Source organism: Pan paniscus, chromosome 1 (genome assembly GCF_029289425.2).
Source record: "Pan paniscus chromosome 1, NHGRI_mPanPan1-v2.0_pri, whole genome shotgun sequence".
Lineage (NCBI taxonomy): Eukaryota > Metazoa > Chordata > Mammalia > Primates > Hominidae > Pan > Pan paniscus.
This window is the reverse complement of record NC_073249.2, coordinates 22,729,937-22,752,141: the sequence shown is the minus strand read 5'-3', so window position 1 is coordinate 22,752,141 and position 22,205 is coordinate 22,729,937. Positions and strand designations below refer to the sequence as shown.

Genomic DNA, 22,205 nt, shown 5'->3' with positions numbered 1-22,205 from the left:
AATGCAAAGGTTTCAAAAGTGCTTTGAACCATCTTCATTCATTCATTCCACAGGGATTGCCAAAGTACCTCTACATGTAGGGAGGCAGTATATTGCCTGCCTCCCATACCAAACATTCTCTGCCCACCCTATGCCCACCCTATGCCCACCATATCCAAGGAAGCCACCTTCCCAGGTTTTCAGGAAACAGGATCCATAGAGAAGAAATGTGAATTGCTGGTCAAATGCCTTGCTGTGTGGGCAGTAGATGGAGGACAATGAGGATGGAGTGTTTAGGTCAAGAAAAGCCTTCTCTGTCTTTGGGCACCAGTCTCATTCCTGCTCTCATAGACTTGCAATTGTTCACTTCCATTTATTCACCACTAAATTTATTCCTGACACTCAAGTCTCCCTCCTACCCGAGTCTGTGTCTTTCAATGCAGTTATTGTCAATGATAACTGTTTAAAGGAGGCAGGGGCTGTGTTTGGTCAGAAGGCTTGGGGGCGTCCCCTGACTCTTAACACTTCCCAGCCAGGGTATTTAACTTCTAGTCTCTGGAATTCAGGTTTGACATCTATAAAATGGGACAATTTCTTCTGTCCTGATTGTCTCACTTAGTTGTTTTAAAGTTGAGACGCAAGTATGGAGTTTATGAGTTTTTCTGAGTCCCATCATTTGTAGCCCTAAGAGCACTTAAGTGCACTAGACACCCCCAAATTGAGGATGATACAATCTGACATGGTGACCCCCAAATGAACCACTGCCCCCTATTTATGAGGCCCAGTCTATAAATTTCCAGATCTGCAAATATTTCCTTTTACAGAGGCCTTAGTGAAAGTAAAGGGATCGTCCAGATGTCCATCAACGGATGAAAGAATAAACAAATTGTGTTATAAACATACGATGGAATATATTTCAGCCATAAAATGGAAGTACTAACACACACTATGATGTGGGCGAACCTTGAAGGCATTCTGCTACATGAAAGAAGCCAGACACAAAAGGTCACGTATTGTTTGGTCCCATGTACCCGAAATATTTAGAATAGCTAAATCCATAGAGACCGAACACAGGCTGGGGTTGCCAGAGGATGCGGAAAGGGGAAAATGAGGAGAAACTGCTGATGGGTATGGAATTTTATTTCGGAGGAACTAATTTATCTAGTTCCAAATTTTATGTGGAACTAGATAGAGGAGGAGGTGGCATAGCATTGTGAATTACTAAATGCTACCGAATTGTTCACTTCAAAATGCTTAATTTTATGTTATCTGAATTTCACCCCTATAATTATTTTAAATAAAAGGAGCCAATGAAATGATAGTGTTTCACAATGGAACCTCAGGAGTGGCTGCCTGTGAACCTTGTGATGAGTTATTCTTTAAGCTCTCTGAAGAGATTCTCCTCCATTCTCTCCACTCAGAACCCTTCTGGCAGATCCTCAAATAATGTTGTTTCATTCAATGTTGTTGCATTACAACAGTGATAAGAGAAAAAATAGATTCCCAGCTGGGGTAACCGTCTGTGTGAGTTTACTGTCTCCGCATGTCTGCGCAGGTTTTCTCCAGGCACTCCGGATTCCTTGTACATCCCAAAGCTGTGCACACGAGGTTCATTGGTGTGTCTATGTGGTCCCAGTGTAAGAGTGGGTTTAAGTGTGATTGTGCCAGGGAAGGAATGGTGCCCTGTCCAGGGTTGATTCCCACCTTGTGCTCTGAGCTCCTGGGATGGACTCTGGTCACCTCTGACCTCGAAGTGGAATAAGCAGGCTGGAAAATGAATGAATGAATGAATACAAATTATTGTCCAATAAAAATCTGTAAAGTAGACAATAATCATAAAAATGCAAGACAATAAAAAACATAGTACAAAAATGCTCAACAAGCCACCGTATTCGTTACTGTTTCTTTTTGAACTTCATGGTGGTCAGAGATGGTCCCAAAAATTTTCCCTTTGCAAACATTTATTCATTGGTGTAACCCACCACCAACCACGACCATTGTCACTCATTGATTACTTATTTTCCAAAGTTGGGTAAAAATCGTACTCGTTTTGATTAATTTTTCATATGTACATACATATATACCTCATATTTATTTCATGTGGTTAATAGTAGAAGTGTTTTGGGTCTCTATTTACAAGTTTGGTGACATTTTTATGACCAGAAATATAACGGAGGAACTTTACTCTTATTAGCCTATGGGAAAATTGCTTTCATTATGCATCATTTCACTGAAAGTTGTAGTTTCTGAGAACCCATCTGACATTCAGTGGGGACTTACCATACCTGTAAAGCACTAACTGCTCTTGGAGTTACCGTGTCTTTGATGCAACAAGGGCTGAATCAGGACTTGATTAACTTCACCAACTTGCTGCCTGCCTTAGCTTCTGGGTTCATGCTCAGCCAGCTTGAGTCGGGACACTCTGAAATTTATATGTATATATTCACTACATCCTACAAATATTGGAACAGCCATTTCAGAGAAATTAGGCAGATCCAGGTTTCCAGGACAGACTTTAAAAAGTGAAAACTATCTGTGTGATGGGGAAGGTGGGCAGTAAAATATTCATGGTGATTGTGTCTTATCTGTGGATGCTGAAAATATTAAGATGTGGGCTTTAACTCCCGTTTTTATGTTTATGTAAGTATTTTAGAACCATTCTACAATAAACAGGATTTGTTTACGTAATTTTAAGGAAAATATAGATGGGGATGATTTGTTTAAAGATGTAGTATATGCACTCATCAGAAATGATATTCATTCATCAGACTTTTACTTATTTATTTTCGTTTTTTGAGAGGAAGTCTTGCTCTCTCACCAGGCTGGAGTGCAGTGGTATGATCTTGGCTCACTGCAATCTCCGCCTCCCAGGTTCAAGTGATTCTCCTGCCTCAGCCTCCTGAGTACCACCATGCCTGGCTAATTCTTGTATTTTAGTAGAGATGGGGTTTCACCATATGGCCAGGCTGGTCTTGAACTCCTGACCTCAAGTGATCCGCCTACCTTGGCCTCCCAAAGTGCTGGGATTACAGGTGTGAGCCACTGCGCCTGGCCTCATTAGACCTTTAGGAGTCCACATAACAAATGTTTCTGGAGCTCTGGTAGGTATGAGGCTTATAAAAATGAGAATGGCTCTCTATAAGAGAGTTCATGGTATCATCACCCTCCTGTACTATGTGTGATATTAGAAGCATTCAGAAAGCAATGTGGAAACACAGTGGGGAAGATGCAGTAATTCTACCCAGAGGAGGCAGGAAGAACTTAACAGACTTCCGTCCCAGCCAACTGATCTACCCATTCCCTTCATTTCTCTAGTCTTCATGGTTGTCTTTCCTCCTTTGCTTTTATCATACCCTGTCCTTCCTCCACTTCTGAATTACCTATCACTTGCTGATTGTATCATGCTTAATAAACACGTTGTATGCTACTTATCTTTTCATGTACATATTGCCCCAACAAATAATAATACTTTTTAGGACAGAAGCTGCTATTTTATACCTTTCAGGAACCACAGCATCCTTTAAAAAAAGTGTGTTATTGATGGTTATTATATCATACATATATTCTGAATCCATCAGTAATATAATAGGACTAGGCACAGTGTCTCACACTTGTCATCCCAGCACTTTGGGAGGTTGAGGCTGGAGGATCACTTGAGCCTAGGAGTTCGAGACCAGCCTGGACAACCTAGCAAGACATCATCTCTACAAAAAATAAAAAAATTAGCTGGGCATGGTGGCTGAGGAGGGAGGCTGAGGTGTGAGGATCGCTTGAGCCCAGGAGGCAGAGGTTGCAGTGAGCCGAGATTGTGCCACTGCACTCCAGCCTGGGTGACAGAGCAAGACCCTGTCTGAAAATAATAATAACAATAATAATATTAATAATAACAATAATAATAATGCAATGGGCATGCCAGAATAATCTTTACTATTTGGTTTGTAAAATGCTTAAGATGCATTTTTAAAAGAATCACTGTCATAAATTAAGAGCTGGTGGGCACAAAGCCAGGCCACTCATAACGTTCTCTATCTTTAGGGGACATGAAAGTAGACTGAAGAAGTAGCTGAAAAAATGAGAGTTTCATAAAACTATTAAGTTCATTAGTTGTATCAAAAATGGAAACTCTGAATAAAATATGTTCCCACACAATTCAGTTTTGTTTAAATGCTTAATACAAGGTAAGGCATGAAAAGAATCATCGTCTAGGTTGGAAATGATTCTTTCTCTAGAATGAGGGATGATTTCTGAAAACTCTTTAGATAAACAAGACCCTTTTCAATGTATCTTCAGAAAGGCTTGTTGCATTCGTTTGATTTCAAGCTGATGGTAAGTAACAATGAAGCCCAGAGTAACAGTAGCTAAAGTGAAATAGGAGTTTATTTCCTTCTCAGATTTAAGTAATCTGGAGGTAGCCAGCTCAGGGCTGGTGCAGCCCTCCATGGTGTCAGGGAACCAGGTCTTCTATCTTGTTGCACTGTTTTCTATGGCTTCCATTTCCAAGGCTCAAGATAGCTACTGGAGCTCTAGCCATTATGTCTGCAGTCCAGAAGGCAGAGAGAATGAAGAGAGAAAGAAGGATATACTCCTCCCTTCTTCTTCTTCTTTTTTTTTTTTTTTCCCTTGAGATAGAGTCTCGCTTTGTCTCCCAGGCTGGAGTGCAGTGGCGCAATCTCGGCTCACTGCAAGCTCCACCTCCTGGGTTCATGCCATTCTCCTGCCTCAGCCTCCTGAGTAGCTGGGACTACAGGCGCCCGCCACCACGCCCGGCTAATTTTTTGTATTTTTAGTAGAGACGGGGTTTCACCGTGTTAGCCAGGATGGTCTCGATCTCCTGACCTCATAATCTGCCTGCCTCAGCCTCCCAAAGTGCTGGGATTACAGGCATGAGCCACCGAGCCCAGCCTACTCCTCCCTTCTGAAGGACTCTTCAGGCCAGGCACGGTGGCTCATGCCTGTAATCCCAGCAATTTGGGAGGCTGAGGTGGGTGGATCACCTGAGGTCAGGGGTTAGAGACCAGCCTGGCCAACATGGTGAAACCCCATCTCTACTAAAAATATAAAAATTAGCCAGGCATGGTGGCGCACACCTGTAATCCCAGCTACTCAGGAGGCTGAGGCAGGGAGAATTGCTTGAACCTGGGCAGCGGAGGTTGCAGTGTGCTGAGATCATGCCACTGCACTCCAGCCTGTGCGACAGAGTGAGAAGCCATCTCTAAATAAATAAATAAATAAATAAGGACTCTTCAGGGAAATTGCATAACACCACACTTGTCACGTTAGACTGAGGAGTGTGATCTCTATCCTTGGCAGCAATGTGCCCAGTTAAATATTGGAGTGCAGGGATTTTTCGCCTTTTTTGGTACCATGAACCCCTTTGGCAGTCTGCTGAAGCTTATGGACTCCTTCTTAAAATAATGTTTTTAAGTGAATAAAATAAAATACATAAAATTACAAAGGAATCCAATTATACTGATAAGTGGTGCTGTTGACAAAGCCTTTGAAATCTGTAGACCTCAAGTGAAGTACTCCTTCTACAGTATAGAAAAAGGGAGAGAGTTATCAGTCTCTGACATGTGACATAGAAAAACCTTTCGGAATGGCTTTGTTCATGATTCAGCAATTGTTGAGCTCCTATTTTAAGTCTAGCCCTGTGCTGTGGATTATGATGGATACAAGAGAAGAGGTGGGCTTTCCTCTCAGACAGTTATTCTCTAATTCACCTACATCATTAATAAAAGAGAAAATATTCAGCTCATAAGGTGAGTAGACATATAGGCCAGATCCAATATACCAGCATTTAGAGAGTTCAAAATAAGGGAAAGATCACATGGAGTGGGCCTTGGAGGAAGGGAAGAAAGAAAAGTATAGGATTTATTCTGGGGCAGGTGCAGTGGTTCACCCCTGTAATCCCAACACTTTGGGAGGCCAAGGTGGGTGAATCACGTGGTCAGGAGTTCGAGACCATCCTGGCCAACATGGTGAAACCCTGTCTCTACTAAAAATACAAAAATTAGCCAGGCATGGTGGCTGGTGCCTGTAATCCCAGCTGCTTGGGGGGCTGAGGCAGGAGAATCGCTTGAACCCGGGAGGCAGAGGCTGCAGTGAGCCGAGATCGCGCCATTGCACTCCAGCCTGGGAGAAAAGAGCGAAACTCTGTCTAAAAAACAAAAAAAGAAAAGAAAAGAAAATATTCTGAAAGAAAGGAGAGGAAGGAGAGGCAGCATATTTTGGGGAGGGGGCAGGAGCATGTAAGGGGTGGAGATGGGATTGGCAGGAGGATCCTAAGGGGTTCTAGAGAAAATGGCTTAAGAGAAGTGGCTGGCAAGGGGAGCATGTGGTTGAGCTGATTTGAAGTAGAGAATTACTATTAGTTATTGGAAATAAACGGATGAAAAGGAGTCCAAAAATTTCTGTGTGTAGAGAGGTCAGTATGAAATTAAATAGAATTAAATTAGATAGAAGGAAAACCTTCACATTTCTGACAGTGGGTGTTTCTGCGGAGATGAGCGGGTAGTAGTTAGAAGGACTGAAGTTTTATCTGTAATATTTTATTTCTTTAAAAACAGAAAGAGGCTGGAGGCAAATATGAAAAAATGTAAACTGTGAAGAATAGGTGTTTGTTATATCACTCTTTGTGATTTTCCTCTCTATCTTTAAACATTTCACCAGTTTAAAAATGGTCATCATCACTTTTAAAAGTTTAAATGAATTTTTACTCCCTCCTTGATATGATTTAACTTACCAAATAAATTCAAGCTACACACATTCTAAAGTGTTATGTCTACTTTAAAGAGGCTGCCCTCTTCCCAGTGCCCTGAAACGTGACATGATTGTTCTTTCCTTAAATTCTTTCCTTAGTCTGGAGTGTGCTCTCATTTCCTCCCTGCTCAGCCATTGTCTAGATTCCACTCAGGACCAGCTCATATCCCTTTTTTCCAAAAATCTTCCAGCCCATTTTGATTTCTTCTTGTGGAACTCCTATAGTACCACTCACATGTACCACTTAGCATATGTCATTTGACTTTGAATTTAACTGGTCTTTCCCATAGAAATCATGCAGCTCCTTGAAGGCTTAGATTTCTTATATTCAGGGATGGCAATAAGAGCTTCCATTCCCCCATTCCCATGCTATCCCCCCAGCAGACATCACTAATCAACCACATCACTTTTTCCCACTGAGCTTGGACATGGTCTCAGAATCCTTCTTAACAGAGCTCCTGGGGCTGCTATAATATTGCCAATTGCAGATTGGGCATGCAGATGAAACCTCTTTCCATCCCTGCCTATACCTCTATAGTTTCCAAAGTACCAGTGTTATTCCCAGGAGAGACTCAGAAGGAACTAGCATAATCCTGAAAATGCCAAAGTTATAAAAACCTATGACAGCTTAGGTTTTGAAGAAATCTCATAGCTCATTTTAGTGATAGGCTGATGGCTGATTCAACTGTTTGAAAGTTTCAAGAAAACCAGGGGACTACGAAATGTTGGAAAAGGGATTAATATAATCCCAAACACCCATGCACCTGATATCCATTTAGCAGGAAAACATGGCTGCCAAGCTACAGGTGAAAGACTCAAGTCCAAAGGCATTTCATCATTTCATTATGAAGTGGAAGAACGAGCCTTTCCAAAGCTCTCCAAGGCCTTGGGAAAGCCCTAGGCCAGAGAGAGAGGAGAAGGGTAGGGGACTGGCTCCTTGGTATCCTTGAGAAATAAGGCAGCTGGGACAGAGGCCTGAGGAGTCCTCACATGGACATCCTTGAAGTCCTATTTACCCCTGAGTGTGTCAGAGTCCTGGAGAGTCCTATGCCAACAAGCTGGTCAGCGGAGCCTCTTCCTGAGTGGTTTTTTCCAGCTTCATTGTGTTTTTTTTTTCTACATTTTAAATTTTCTATAATGACCATGTTTTATTCTCATGATCAGAAACTGAAAGAAAAAAAGAAAACATATCCCAGAGGAATACCACTCTTTTTTCCTAAAGTGGTATCTACTATTACTCTACCTTTGAAATCTGAGAGAAAGAGAAAAGCAAAGTGTATCATTTCAGCCAGCAAGAAAGTGGGAACTGGAAACTGGAAGGGAATATAAAACCCCTTCATCAAAATACTCTGTATGGTGACTGGTCATTTATTCACTCATGCATTCATTCTGTCTTTCTTTCCGTCATTTGCTTAATAATCATTTATAGAGAGGCTACTAGGTGCTTGGGACACAAGAGAACAAATTAGATACAACCCCTGCCCTCATGAAGTATTCAGTCTGCCGGGGGGGTGAGGGTGGAGTGAGCAGAGGACAGGCATTTATCAGATACCACACATAAGGATGTTCAATTATAACCAGGCTAAGCGTTGCACCATAAATGTATGTGATGGCCTGGGCTGGAGGAAAGAAGTAACCTCATTGTCATTCCCAGCTCTGTGCTGTCTCCACCATCACTGCATTGGCTGTGGACTGTAGCAGAGCCTCCTTCCTGCCTCTCCCTCTCCAGTCCATCTTGCAGCTCCTTTTACTGCCGACCTTCCCACAGCCCTGCTTTCTGTACTCGGTAGCTCTGTAACACACGATTGCTCAGTATTGTCTATTGTCTTTTACTTTCTTTCTTTTTTTTTTTTTTTTTGAGACGGAGTCTCCCTCAGTTGCCCAGGCTGGAGTGCAGTGGAGCAATCTCGGGTCACTGCAAGCTCCGCCTCCCGGGTTCATGCCATTCTCCTGCCTCAGCCTCCCGAGTAGCTGGGACTACAGGCGCCCGCCACCATGCCCGGCTAATTTTTTGTATTTTTAGCAGACACGGGGTTTCACCGTGTTAGCCAGGGTGGTCTCGATCTCCTGACCTCGTGATCCACCTGCCTTGGCCTCCCAAAGTGCTGGGATTACAGGCGTGAGCCACCGCGTCCGGCCTTCTTTTTTTTTTTTTTTTTTTTTTTTGAGACACGGTCTGGCTGTGTCACTTAGTCTGGAATGCAGTGGCAAGATCATAGCTCACTGCATCCTCGAACTCTTGGGCTTAAGCGATCCTCCCACCTCTGCCACCTGAGTAGCTAGGAAAACAGATACACCACCATGCCCAGCTGAGTTTTGTTTTTTGTTTTTAATTTTTGTAGAGACAGGGTCTTGCTATGTTGCCCAGGCTGGTCTCAAGCTCCTGGGCTCAAGCAGTCCTTCTGCCTCAGCCTCCTAAAGTGCTAGGATTATAGGCATGAGCCATCATGCCCAGCTCCTATTGCCAATTGTCTTAAGGTTAAAGAACTCTGTCTAGCTTGGCCCTCCTGGGGGATCTCACTTCTCCCAGGGTCTCCACTAGCCCATATGGCACCTTTGGTGCAGATTTTTAAAAGGTGGCTCTTGCCGGGCATGGTGGCTCACACCTGTAACCCTAGCACTTTGGGAGGCTGAGGCAGGTAGATCACAAGGTCAGGAGATCGAGACCATCCTGGCCAACACGGTGAAACCCCGTCTCTACTAAAAATACAAAAATTATCTAGGCGTGGTGGCAGGTGCCTGTAATCCCAGCTACTCAGGAGGCTGAGGCAGGAGAATTGCTTGAACCTGGGAGGTGGAGGTTACTGTGAGCCAAGATAGCTCCACTGCACTGCAGCCTGGCAACATAAGGGAGACTCTGTCTCAGAAAAAAAAAAAACAAAAAAAAGGTGGCTCTTCCAGCCTTTGACCAGGTCATACAGCTTGGGGACCCGAGTTCAGGTTGAATTTCAGTCCCTAACTCTCTGCTTTCCTGTTTTACCTCTGCAAGTAGACCACATCCGTCTGGAACAGAAATTTTCATCTTTTTTGTATTTTGATTCTCACAGCTGTCAACTAAGCCCTGGACACAAGGCACAGTATCTTCCTGGGGATAGATATGACCAACTGACTGATTCTTTTTTTTTTTGAAATGGAGTCTCACTCTGTTGCCTGGGCTAGAGTACAGTGGTACGATTTCGGCTCACTGCAACCTCTGTAACCTGTGTCCAAGCAATTCTCCTGCCTCAGCCTCGCTGGTAGCTGGGATTACAGGCACCCACCACCATGCTGGGCTAATTTTTTGTATTTTTAGTAGAGACAGGGTTTCACCATGTTAGCCAGGATGGTCTCGATCTCCTGACCTCATGATCCACCCACCTCAGCCTCCCAAAGTGCTGGCATTACAGGCGTGAGCCACCACGCCCAGCCAATTTTTGTATTTTTAATAGAGACAGGGTTTCGCCATGTTGGCCAGGCTGGTCTTGAACTCCTGATGTCAGGTGATCCATGCACCTCAGCTTCCCAAAGTGCTGGGATTACATGCGTGAGCCACCGTTCCCAGCCTGACTGATTCTTAAATGACAGCAGCTTTCAGGGGAATCCTGTTCAGCCTCCACATGTGCTCTTGGAAAGTATTCACCCAACCGGAACACCACAAGACATCTTGGAGTTTCCAGGGCAGTCCTGATTTTGAATCTTTGAATCTCACTGTCTAACCATCATCATGGAAAACTTTCTCACTGCCTTAAGGCCTCCATTTCTCCATCTGCAAAGTGGGAGGAATAGCTGGGCACTTTGTATACAGACAACTGGGAAGAGAGGACAAATCAGGGCACATTGAAACCTTCAGTGGCTGAGGGGACACAGGAGGAAGATGCGTGGTGGAGAGAAGGAGGAGGTAATGGGTCCTGTCTCTCCTGATCTTCACAAGGAGGAGGTAATGGGTCCTGTCTCTCCTGATCTTCACAAGTGAACCGAGTTTACCACAGGAACTGTGAGCAGTTGGGGCCTACTGCTCTGGGGAGAGCGCCTCTCACCAGTGTGGCCCTTTTCTGTTTGCAAGAGCCGCCTCCTTCCTGGGCCCCAGCCACCTGTGGTTGACTGAAGCTCTCAAATGAAGTTTGACCCAACCACACAACACCCAACCTGAACACCACAATAGGTCTTGGATTTTCCAGGGCAGTCCTGATTTTGAATCTTTATCTCACTGTCTAAAAATGGTATGTTCCAGTTCAGGGCCCAAAAACCTGATCAGCTGCACACTGGGAGTCCTAGGTGAGAGGTTAAAGTGGAGACCTTGCCTTGTTTCTCACTGGCACCCCAGGTGCCACATGGGAGCACCTCTCCTGCTGCTCCTCCGTTTCCTGAGCCTGGCGCCTGCCCTCCCACTGTCCCAGGACTCATCTGACCGTCATGCCAATGGCGGGCTCACTGGAGTCTCGGGGAGATTAGGCCCTCACTGTCTAATTCATCAGGGACTAGCAGTGGGATGTGGGTTGGGGATGTTTTGGGGTGGACGGGTCTTTTGATGGGTGGCACTCAGGTCATGTCAGAACAGGGGCTGAAGGCAGGTAGAGGCAGGAGAAGCCCTGCTTCCCTCGGCATCCTGCGTGGGTGAACAGAAACAGGAAGCAGAGGAGTGTGACGGGGTTGGAGACACCAGAGCACAGTGTGATGTGATGGCTGCTCTGCGGCTCGTCAATACTGAATCTTCCAAGGGGGCCATTTCCTCATCTATACAAAGGGCCCGTAACTGGACAGGATGTGTGCTGAGTGGCCGCCCAGCTGCGGCTCCTCTCCGAGAACACCAGCCCCTGGCAGTTTCCTGAACGCAGTGACCCCGCTGCGTACCTGTGACCCCACCCCTGACCAGGCCTGGGAGCCTCTTCTGTCTGAGGCAGCCCTGTGGGAGCTGGCAGGAGGAGAAACACATGGAGGGGACTTCTGCGGCTGAGGGACAGCCAGGAGAAGGGCAGTGGGGAAACTCGTGAGTAAGCAGAAGCCATGAGGCAGGGCGAAGGCGCGTGAAGACAGACGGAGCCGCAAGGGCACAAGGAGCAGCTGCAGACGCTGCAGGGTCCCTGGGAAACTGAGTCACGCCTTGGGCACAGTCACTCCGTGGGGCACAGCGTGGGCACTGCTTCTGAAGGCACACCTGCTGCTGTGGGATCCTGAACAACACTCCAGTTCTCCTGAAGATCTGTTTGTCTTGATGCCAAACTGATTTCCAGTGTTGCTTTACTTCTAGTTTATCCCTACAATTGTGCTCCCCGGCCTGTGGGGACCAGCATTGATCTCTGTCCCTTGCAACCTGAGACAGTCAACAACTGGTCTCAGTGGTTCATCTGAACCCACTTTACAGAGGAGAAAATAGAGTCATAGAGGTCCGTGTCCAAGGTTGTGGCTGGTAAGTGCTAGAGCCAGGACTGATTCCAGCTTCTTTCCCACCATACCCAGGTATTATTGCTGAAAAAAAGGGAAACCTAGAATGTTATGCCTACAGGGTAGGCGTGAGCTCCCGCCATGGCCGGAGTTCCAGCTGTGTCCTGGTTCTCATCACCCAGACACGCTTTGAACCTGAAGGTGGAAAGTGGAAAAATGCCAAACTGGTTTGAGAAGAAAGGGGGAGAACGTCAAGTGGAAAATATTCTGTTCTCTGCCTCATCGTTAGAAGAAAGGAAAGGGGTGTGTGTCTCATTTTTCTTAACAAAAGCAACACAGGAAGAAAACTGTTTATTAAACCAGGCATAGTGGCTCAGGCCTGCAAACCCAGCAGTTTCAGAGGCCGACGCGGGTGGATCGCTTGAGCCCAGGAGTTCGGGACAAGCCTGGGCAACATGGTGAAACTCTGTCTCTACAAAAAAACTAAAAAATTAGCTGGGCAGGATGCTGCGTGTTTGTGGTCCCAGCTACTCAAGAGGCTGAGGTGGGAGGATTATTTTGAGCCCAGGAGGTTGAGGCTGCTGTGAGCTATGATCACACCACTGCACTCCAGCCTGGGTGACAGAGACTTTGTCTCAAAAAAAATTTTTTTTAAAAAGAAAAAGAAAAAGAAAACTTTAAGACACTGCATACTTTAGCAAGTAAGCAAAGATGCAGAGACACTCATTTTGGCTCTCAAGCTCTTAAGAAATCTTTGCAAAAGAAGAAGAAAAAAAAGGTAATCAATAGCCTTTTTTTTTTTTCTTTTTTTAAAGAAACCTGAAATAGTTCAGGTGACTTGAGGGCATGTTTGGGCAATTTTGTTTTACTTGAGGTCATATAGATTGCTATAATAAGCTGTCAGCTTATTCTACCTGTACCTTGGAAGTGGCCAGTCAGGAAGGAGGCGAACATTATGGGTCTTTCAAGGATTCTAGGGGCCCTGTCTGATCCCCCACTGGCTCCATTCTTGCCAACCTCTCCTAAACACTCTGACCTAGGGGACCCGACTCAGTTGTTAGATGTCAAAGTGAGAGGCATATCCATTCTCATTCATCTTTCAAAATTGAGTTCCACTGCCTCCTCCTCCAGGAAGCCTTCCTTGATTCTCTGTCTCATTCCCACTGCTCTTCCCATTCAGGATTAAATCCCTCTCCTCTGTGTCCCCACCTTTTCCTGTGCAGTAGTGCATCTCTCTGCCCTGGTATTCATCATACCACATTACGATAATCAGTTCACACTGTCAGGACCTCAGGGTAAGAGGCAAGTCTTCTTTAACTTCGTATTATCAGTACTTAGCCAAGGGCCTGGCATGTAGTAGATGCTCAATAAATTTTGCTGAATGAATACAAGAAAAGAAGGGAAGTGGGGAGGACATTTTGGGAAATATGAAATTTTCTTTTTGAGATTTATCTCAAAAATACGTGTCTAGTACTTGTCCACAGATAGCAATTAAAGTCAGGATTCTATTTTCTGCAAATGATTGAGTTTCTTCACTTCCAGTTGTATCTTGGGCACCTAAGGCAGGAGGAAATTGGGGTAGATTTAGAGGGATTTGGGAACATTGTGTCTGAGGAGTATGTGTGTGTCCTAACACATTTCTGAACTAAGTAGATGTCTCTGAACCACATACAAAAGGCAAACATGCCACATTTTGTCTCCCTGGAACTTAGTAACTTAGCAATTTCACCTTTGGGACCACAGCCACCCACTAGCATTCAAATTGCTTAGTGCAGAAGGGCTTGTTCTCTTGTTCACTATGGTAGCCTCAACCCTAGAAAAGGCCCTAGCAATGGGTAGGTCCTCAATAAAGATTTGTTGAATGATTAAATAAGTGAGAAAAAGACCTGAGAGCAGCTTAGGTGCCACAAAATTTCTGCTGTAGATATCTTGAACTTCACTCCCAGGAGAACCCTCATATTCTCACTCAAGATAGTTTACAAACAGTTCTATCAGATTCCATTATCTCATTCTATCTTCGCTGGAGACAAAAAATTGGAAGAAAGGAAAAGAATTTTTACTCTACCTATAGAAATATGTTTTCTTTATTACTTAGGAAGAAGGAAAAGTAGATACAAGACTTCAAAACACACAGTAGACAAGGGCCAACTGTGGCAGCTATAAGCAGCTTTCAGTAATGCCTTGGTTCCGGGGAGCATGAACACACAGCATTAACTGACATGCAAAATGATAACCCAGTCATGAAATGCAGAAGAAGTTCATTTTGGCATAATTGTCTAAGACGACAGGCAAGTCAATAAAACACTTTTTTTTTTTTTTTTTTTTGAGACAGGGTCTCCCTCTGTCACTCAGGCTGGAGAGCAGCAGCACAATCAACACCCAGCTAATTTTTAAGTTTTTTGTAGAGACGAGGTTTTGCCATGTCGCCCAGGCTGGCCTCCAATTCCCAGACTCAAGTGACCTGCCCACTTCAGCCTCCCAAAGTGCTAGGATTATAGGCCTGAGCCACCACGCCTGGCCCAGTGAAACATTTCTGAAAGGTCTCTATTAATGATGGATAAAATTGAAAAAAGTGAGGTGCTTAAAGAATTAATCCAAAAGCATTTCTATTAGCTGGACTATTGTGGTATCTTTAGGTATTTTTGATGATCAGGTTTGTTGCTAATTATCCCTCTGTGGCTTCTCCCATCACCGGATGCCTTGGGGTCCTGTCCCTGGCGGAGGTGGGAAGATGTGGTCCCTGGGAGCTGCCCTGTGGACATCCCGGAGTTGGAGCCCACAGTCTAAACCAGTCCTTACGGACTTATTTCTGATTTTCTTAGACTGTGAGAAAGGGCTTCTCTAGGGAGCATGGAATACGATGCTGATTAAACACGATTGTAGTTAAGTTTAGGATTAGTGGCAATCGGGAAGAGAAGACAGTAGAGAAAGCCACCCAGGGCTGAGCAGGGAGGAAAGGGCCTTGGATACCTTCCCCCTGCCCCGTGAGTGAGGGGGGCCGATGTGCAGGTGGCGAGCATATGTGGAAGGTGGCACTTCCCCAGGTGGCACTGGATAAGAGAACCCCTTTGCTAGGGATGTTTGCTTCCCCCCACAGTTCCTATGTTGAGACCCTTACCCCTACAATGTGTGTTAGGAGGTGAGAACTTTGGGAAGTGATGAAGTCAAGAAGGTGGAGCCCTCACGCAAGGGAACTGTGCCTTGTAAAAGAGACCCCAGAGAGCATGTGAACCAAGAAATGGCCCTCACCAGACACCAAATCTTCTGGTATGTCGATTTCAGACTTCTTGACCTCCAGAACTGTGAGAAGTACGGTTGTGCTATTGAAGAGCCACCCAGTCTAAGGTATTTCATTAAAGCAGCATGAACAGACCCTTTTTCCTCCAGACCCCAGTGGGCAGAGCAAATGCCTGCAGAGGAACTGAGGCTGGACCAAGAGGAACCCAAGGAAAAGGTGCTGCCATGTGGGTTGGACAGGGCAGCCTGGGGGTAGTCGGTGGGGACAAATGTGCTCATGCTGCAGAGCACAGGGAAGAGTCGCTCAGCTCGAGGAGACTTTATTTATGTATTATTTGTTTATGATTATTTGAGTCAGGGTCTCACTTTGTTGCCCAGCCTGGAGTGCAGTGGCACAATCATGGCTCACTGCAGCCTCAACCTCCTGGGCTCAAGCGATCCTCCCACCTCAGCCCCCAGAGTAGCTGGGACCACTGGCATGAGCCACCATGCCCGGCTAATTTTTGTATTTTTGTAGAGTTGGCGTTTTGCCATGTTGCCCAGGCTGGTCTTGAACTCCTGCTCTCAAGCAATCCATCTGCCTCAGCCTCTTAAAGTGCTGGGATTGCAGGTGTGAGCCACCACAACCAGCCTCGAGGAGACTTTAAAACACCTCCATCAACCCTCTTTGAGAATCCACCCAACACCCGGTGGATGTTCAGTGGCCTCCATGATCCCAACTTCAACAATCTTGAGGGGGTCTGACAGCTCCTGGACAGTCGCTCTGGAGGGCTCCCCAGAGGGAGGGGCAGAGCTGCACCATCCCTCGGATACCCTCCAGGGGCTGGTAACCACATAAAATCCAGCTGGTGGTCTCACCCAGTAGGAAGACTTTGACTAGTGGAACTAGCACAACAACAAAACAAAAGCTGCCAGCATCTGTTAGTTGAGAAGAAGGCCTGTCCTGAAGCAGCCTTTGCTTCCTTCTTAAAGGTAAATATGAGGCTGGGTGCGGTGGCTCAGCCTGTTATCCCAGCGCTTCGGAAGTCTGAAGTGGGAGGATCGCTTGAGCCCAGGAGTTCCAGATTAGCCTGGGCAACATAGCAAGACCCTGTCTCTAAAAATTTTTTTTTTAAAAAATATACATATATATATATATATATATATCCACGGATGATGGTGCACACCTGTGGTCCCAGCTACTTGGGAGGTTAAGGTGGTACAGGGTTTTGGAACCAGGTCTGTCCCTCTGCTGGCAGGGCTGCTTCTCACCTGTGTGAGGAGTACCAGCATCTGCCCAGGCCCAGCTTCTCACCTGGGACCTCAGCTGCTCTTCCCAGAGATCCAAAGTGGCCTAGGTAGCCTTGGGAAGGGGCTCCAAGGTGAGACTAACTGACCATCCCATGCCCATCAGAGGTGAGTGCCAATGGGTTTCAGCCCTTCCAGGTGGCACTTCCTGCTGACAGAAGCAGCTGCTGGCCACCTGCTGTGTCTGGGGGAGCTGAGTCCCACCCCAGGGCATCCCCACAGGAAGCGGAGGTGACTCCAGGAGTCTGGGCTGGGGTCTCTGTCTCATCCTTGATTGTGTAAGTGTCTAGATCATCCAGACCAGACCTTGAACACTCAACAGAGCCACTGTTGAAGTATTCTGGGAAAATATATTTGGTGGCAAAATCTTGCTTCCTTCTGTTTTATGTATGACATTTCCCTTAAAGGGAAAAAAGTTGGAATGACTAGTATCATTATTCTTTTCTTGCTTTTATTTTCCACCCCAGAACCATCTGTCATTAAAAACAGTTTACTTTACACTTCTCGGGTTGAGTTCCACATTCAGAGAAGATTGGTTGGAGGACAATGGTGACCTCTGGACGCCCCGCGTCATGGGGGCTGGGAGATGCCGGAGGTGAGTGAGTGTCACCCCACAAGGGTGCTCAGGAGAGAGCTGAACTGAGCATCTGCAGAAGAGAGATAAGAGCAGTCCCACAGCTGTGTCTGCACTGTGCATGGGCCAGTGAGGTGTTTAAGGCAGGCAGATGGAAATCCATGTCCCCTGTCTCTTCTCACTGTGTGGGAGTAAGGACACCCAGTAGGGTGGAAATGCAGCTGAAGCTCTGCCTTTGTGGGCGGCAGATCTCATCTGTGACGTGGTGGGCAGGGATCACATATGGTGGCAGCTAGCACAAAAATGCTTTACATTGAGATTTTTTTTTCATCCTAGAGACTATGGGGTCCCTATGGGACCAGAGAGACCGGGGCCAGAGCTGATAACTATTCGTTATTAGATTTCAACCTTCGCATAGCTTCATATGGGAGGAGTTAAATCAGAGACTCTAGGCTGAGGTTGCTGCTGTAGACTCCAAAGGTACAGATGGAAATGGGAAGATGCATCGATTGTCTAACTATTTTGCTTACACCAGGTCTGATATCCAGCCATTGAAAGATGGGTATCACACATTTGGGTTTTGAGCTTGATGCTGAGCTAAGGCATCTGAGAGCTTCAGTGTTCATGTGAGCTTAGATAAAGTTTACCACAATTTTTTGAGTGACATTTTCAGAAGACTCAGATTGAGGAAATGTCAGTCTAGGCAACCAGAAATGACACTGTCTTCACGCTGTCCCCTCCACCAGAACGTCTGAGCTCTTACTAGGCACAGGCACGCTAATCAGAACTTTATTATGTAACCAATGAAGAGTCTGCTCAGGGTTTGAGGAGCAGGATCACCTGGTCAGATGTATATTTTCACAACGATCACCCTGGGTGTGTGTGGGTGGTGGGTTCTGAGGGGGAAACTGGCCTTGCAGACACCAGTGGAAAACCAGTGGCATAACCTGGATGGAAGTTGGTGACAAAGGCCTGCAAATCTTTTTTTTTTTTTTTTCGGATAGGGTCTCGCTCTGTCACCCAGGCTGGAGTGCAGTGGCATGATCTCGGCTCACTGCAACCTCCGCCTCCTGGGTTCAAGTGATTCTCCTGCCTCAGCCTCTTGAGTAGCTGGGACAACAGGTGCATGCCACCATGCCCGGCTAATTTTTGTATTTTTTTAAGTGGAGACAGGGTTTCACCATATTAGCCAGGCTGGTCTCGAACTCCTGACCTCAAGTGATCTGCCCACCTCAGCTTCCCCAAGTGCTGGGATTACAGACGTGAGCCACTGCGCCTGGAAAGGCCTGCAATTCTGCAGCAGTTTGAGGGATGGAGAGGTTGGGGGTGCCAGTGGGACAGGGTCCTGTCATGAGGTTATCACGTAGAGAACCCAAAATGTCTAATCATGCCTCAGCCCAACCACCTGCTTAGCCACAGAGCTCCTCAGGAAATATCCAGGAAACAGAGGCAGAGCAAGGAAAAGAAAATGCTTCTTTTGTTCAGTTGTCATATGAACTCCCCTCTCCTCGTGTTTCCTTGCAAGTGTTGGGATATCAAGGAGTGCGATACCCTGGTCTCCCTCCACTCCTCCACAGACTCCCAGGGCTGACAGCACACGGCCTGCTGCTCCATCCTTCCAGTTTTACGGGAGCTGGATCTCCCAGTTTCCGAGTCCGGAGGCTGCCCTGGTCCAGAGCTGACCATGGGAAGAAATCTGCTTGCTCTCAGTATAAGCCACATTTTCTAACACCAGCTTTATCTACAGCAAAAACGACAATTTGATATCCATATGCCTTATTTCTCCTTTTTTGTCTCTTAACTGGTTCAGAAGTTGGATGACAAAAACAAGCATGTCATTTATTATGCCCCCTCACACCCTAAATTTAACATTATCTGGTGCTTTGGCCCCAAACTCCAACCTCTATTAAACTGGGTTGAACCATGTGCATTATGCTTTGGCCTGGGTTTGAGATCAATGCATTTTATTGTCCCTAAGTCCAACTCCCAAATTAAAGGGGTAAGCTTCAACATGAGGAAAGGCCTCAGGGCAGCCTCAGAAGCTGGAGAGTGGGCAAACTCACTTGCCCCATTAGAGCCCACAAGGAATGGTAGCTGGGAAACCAACCCATCAGACCACCATACTTGCTCTTTGGGAGGAAGTGAGGAGAGGGAGAATCATTTGGGGGAGGAACAGAGGAGGACTTGAGGCCCACAGACAGAACAGGAAAACTAAGAGAGGCCTGTTGAAGAGGTAGAACCAGTTGGGTACAGTGAGTGAAGTCACTGTGTGGGAGGAGGCCTGATACTCCCGGCTTGGGAACCTGAATGGATGGAGGTTCCATTCACTGGGATGGGAGACACAGCAGTGCAGAAGGATGAGGGAGTTGTCATGGCTAGGTAAAAGGGAAAGAAATTCTGCAAGGCTCTAGAAGCAGGTATTGCTCATGCCTTACAGAACACCCCTTCATTCCAGAGGCCAGAAGGATCACTGAAGTGTGCCACATACAAGAGACCAATAAAGCTGGGTTAATAGAAGCCATGAAAGCCTGAAGTTTGATTTGACAAACATTTAGTGAGCACAAGTATATGTTGGATACTGTGCCCAGATCTGGGAATACACATGGGGTGAGCAAAAGAGATCTGGCTCTGCCCTTGGGTGTTTAGGAAGGCTTCTCCAGCTTCGTCTTTTTTGTTGATCCTTGTATGGGTTGGGAGTAGAATAAACTCGTTGTCCCACCTGTCAATGCTGAAGATCTGTGTATGTTGATTTCCTATTGTTACAGGCTGGTGTCAGAAAATGTGGCTTATACTGAGAGCAAGCAGATTTCTTCCCACAGTCAGCTCTGGACCAGGGCATGCTCTAATAGCCAGCTCAAGAGCCAGCAACAATAATTTGCCCAATTAGCCAGGAATGGAAATTCTAAGCAGTGTCCTTTCCATCTCCCTTTTGCTCAATTAAAACATTTATTATTACATACATGTTATATATAATCTCCGTAAGACCGTAGATAAAGGGGGTGTGTCCAGGGCCCAACTCCTAGTGAGTGCTAAATAAATGTCACTTTGTCCATTTCCTCTCTCCCCACCTGTGTGCCCCGATGAGCACAGGAGGCATCACACCCATACAATTGCATTGAAAGAGTCTTGTTTGGGGATTTGTCTTGTTTGGAAAGAAAAGCCCTTGGCCGCTCCCACCATTAAAAGCTTGAGTGGCCATAAGACCTCTCACCTCCCTTGGCCTATTTCTACACCTGGAATAGAGGGGCCTGGCCTAGGTCAGGAGCTCTGTCCCTGGCTGTGCATCTGAATCACCTGGGGAGCGTCGAAAAACCCAGATGCTGGGCTCCACGTCTGGAGATTCTGCTTCACCAAGTCTGGGCTCAGAGCTGGAGGTCTGTGTTATCAATAGCCTTTCTCCTGCAGGGATTCTGGCACAGCCTGGAATCCAGACCAACCCAGGCAAAAATAGCCCAACCAAGCCCCGGGATGACCTGGGCTTGTCAAGTGAGGCTGAGGACTCGGCTGTGGTTTTCGGCAGGGGCATCAGTATGGCTGTGGGGCTTTCAACCTTGGAGAAAGCCCAGTGGGCAGTCAAGCACCTGAGAGAGAACAGGAGTGAGGTAATGGGAAGCACTGGCTTCCTGCTTCTGGGGTCTGAGGAAATGTCAGACCTGCCCATGGGGATGCTCCCGGGTCGGCACTCTCAAAGAGCCCCAGGACGCATCAGACCCAGCTACCCTGGGGGGAAAGAGTCTGTCGCCGGGGATCCCCTTGTCTGGAGCCTTGGCAGACAGCTCAGGGTAAAGTTTTAGGATGGTGGTCACTCCAGAGGTCTTCTAAGAAGGAGTTCTTCTCCCTGCTGGCTGACCCCTGCGGAGGCTGGGAGCCAGGTGCTGCCTTCAGCTTCCTAAGGAGACACTTGTGTCCTTTCTGCAGACTCTTCCTGGCCCCCTGGACTCTACCCTAGCAGAGCCTGGCTCCAGGGGTGGGGTCCTTTGCATGATTTTCAGGAGGCTCTGGATGTTCAGAGCCCCTCTGCTGACCCTATGGTGCCATAGGGCTGTGTGTGGCTGCCTCTGTGCAGCGCATGAGGGTCCTCTGGGGGGAGAGGGGGTGCAGCCAGCATGTGCTGTGCAAGCAGCAGTCTGGCTGTGTGCCTATGGGCTTCCACAGGGCTCCGAAGGCTGATGCCCTCCTGATAGAAGGTGGGGAAGAGTCGGAACCACAAACAAACAGGAAAAGCACACCCTGGCTCTCCAGATGGTGCAGATGAGGGAGGGGTGCTGGGAAGGCCTCTATGGGGACTCAGGAGAGGGACTGAGATGTGTTCTGAACCCCATGAGTGGGTGGCCGTTGGGAACAGAGTCCCGCTCAAGCATGATCAGTTCCAGTAAACAGGGAACAACTGTAGGGACATTTCATGGAATCTAAGCAAAGGAAGATCTGCATAGCTCAGCTTCAAAAGGACAGAAATCCATCCAGACCACACTGTCTCATCTCTTTCTCTTTCTCCACCGGCTCCCTCAATTCTTGCGATCACTTCTTGGAACCTCTGCCTCTCCCTGCTCATCTGCCCTTTTCTGTCTCCAGCCAGCTTGCTTTACCCATACTTTCTATTCCTTCTTAACTGATCCTCTGCTTTGGCAATACCATCTTTTGGTCCCTCAGTTTCCACATTCAGAATCCCATTCAGAATGAACCAAGAGAGAAATCTAAGCAGCCTTTTTCACATCAACAGTCGATGGCCTCAGGTAAGATGCTCTGCCTGGTTCGACCCCCTGGATTCATTTAGGAGGGGTTCAGGGCAGATCTCCTTAGCAGGGCAGTGGGCGTGGCAGCAGTGATTGGCAGCTCTGAAGAGGTCTCTGCAGCCTGAGTATTTGTGTGAGCTGGGAACTGAGGAAGGCAATACACCAAGTATTCAGAATTTCCACCGTGGACATTGTTATGAGGCGACCTGAGACTTCCCTTGTGCTTTAAGGCAGGTTCCCGGTGTTGGCATTATGCCTGGCACGGGGTGCAGGTA

The 22,205-nt window shown here is 46.7% G+C and overlaps 1 long non-coding RNA gene across 1 annotated transcript in view; it reads right to left on the bottom strand.

Annotated features, from left to right (window-relative positions):
• Positions 1–872: 872 nt before the first annotated feature.
• Positions 873–22,205, bottom strand: part of LOC117977320 (uncharacterized) — an 81,522-nt gene continuing 60,189 nt past the window's right edge. The window contains exon 3 of the long non-coding RNA XR_004668434.2: positions 873–1,746. This is a non-coding gene — a long non-coding RNA (uncharacterized LOC117977320). The remainder of the gene's footprint in view (positions 1,747–22,205) is intronic.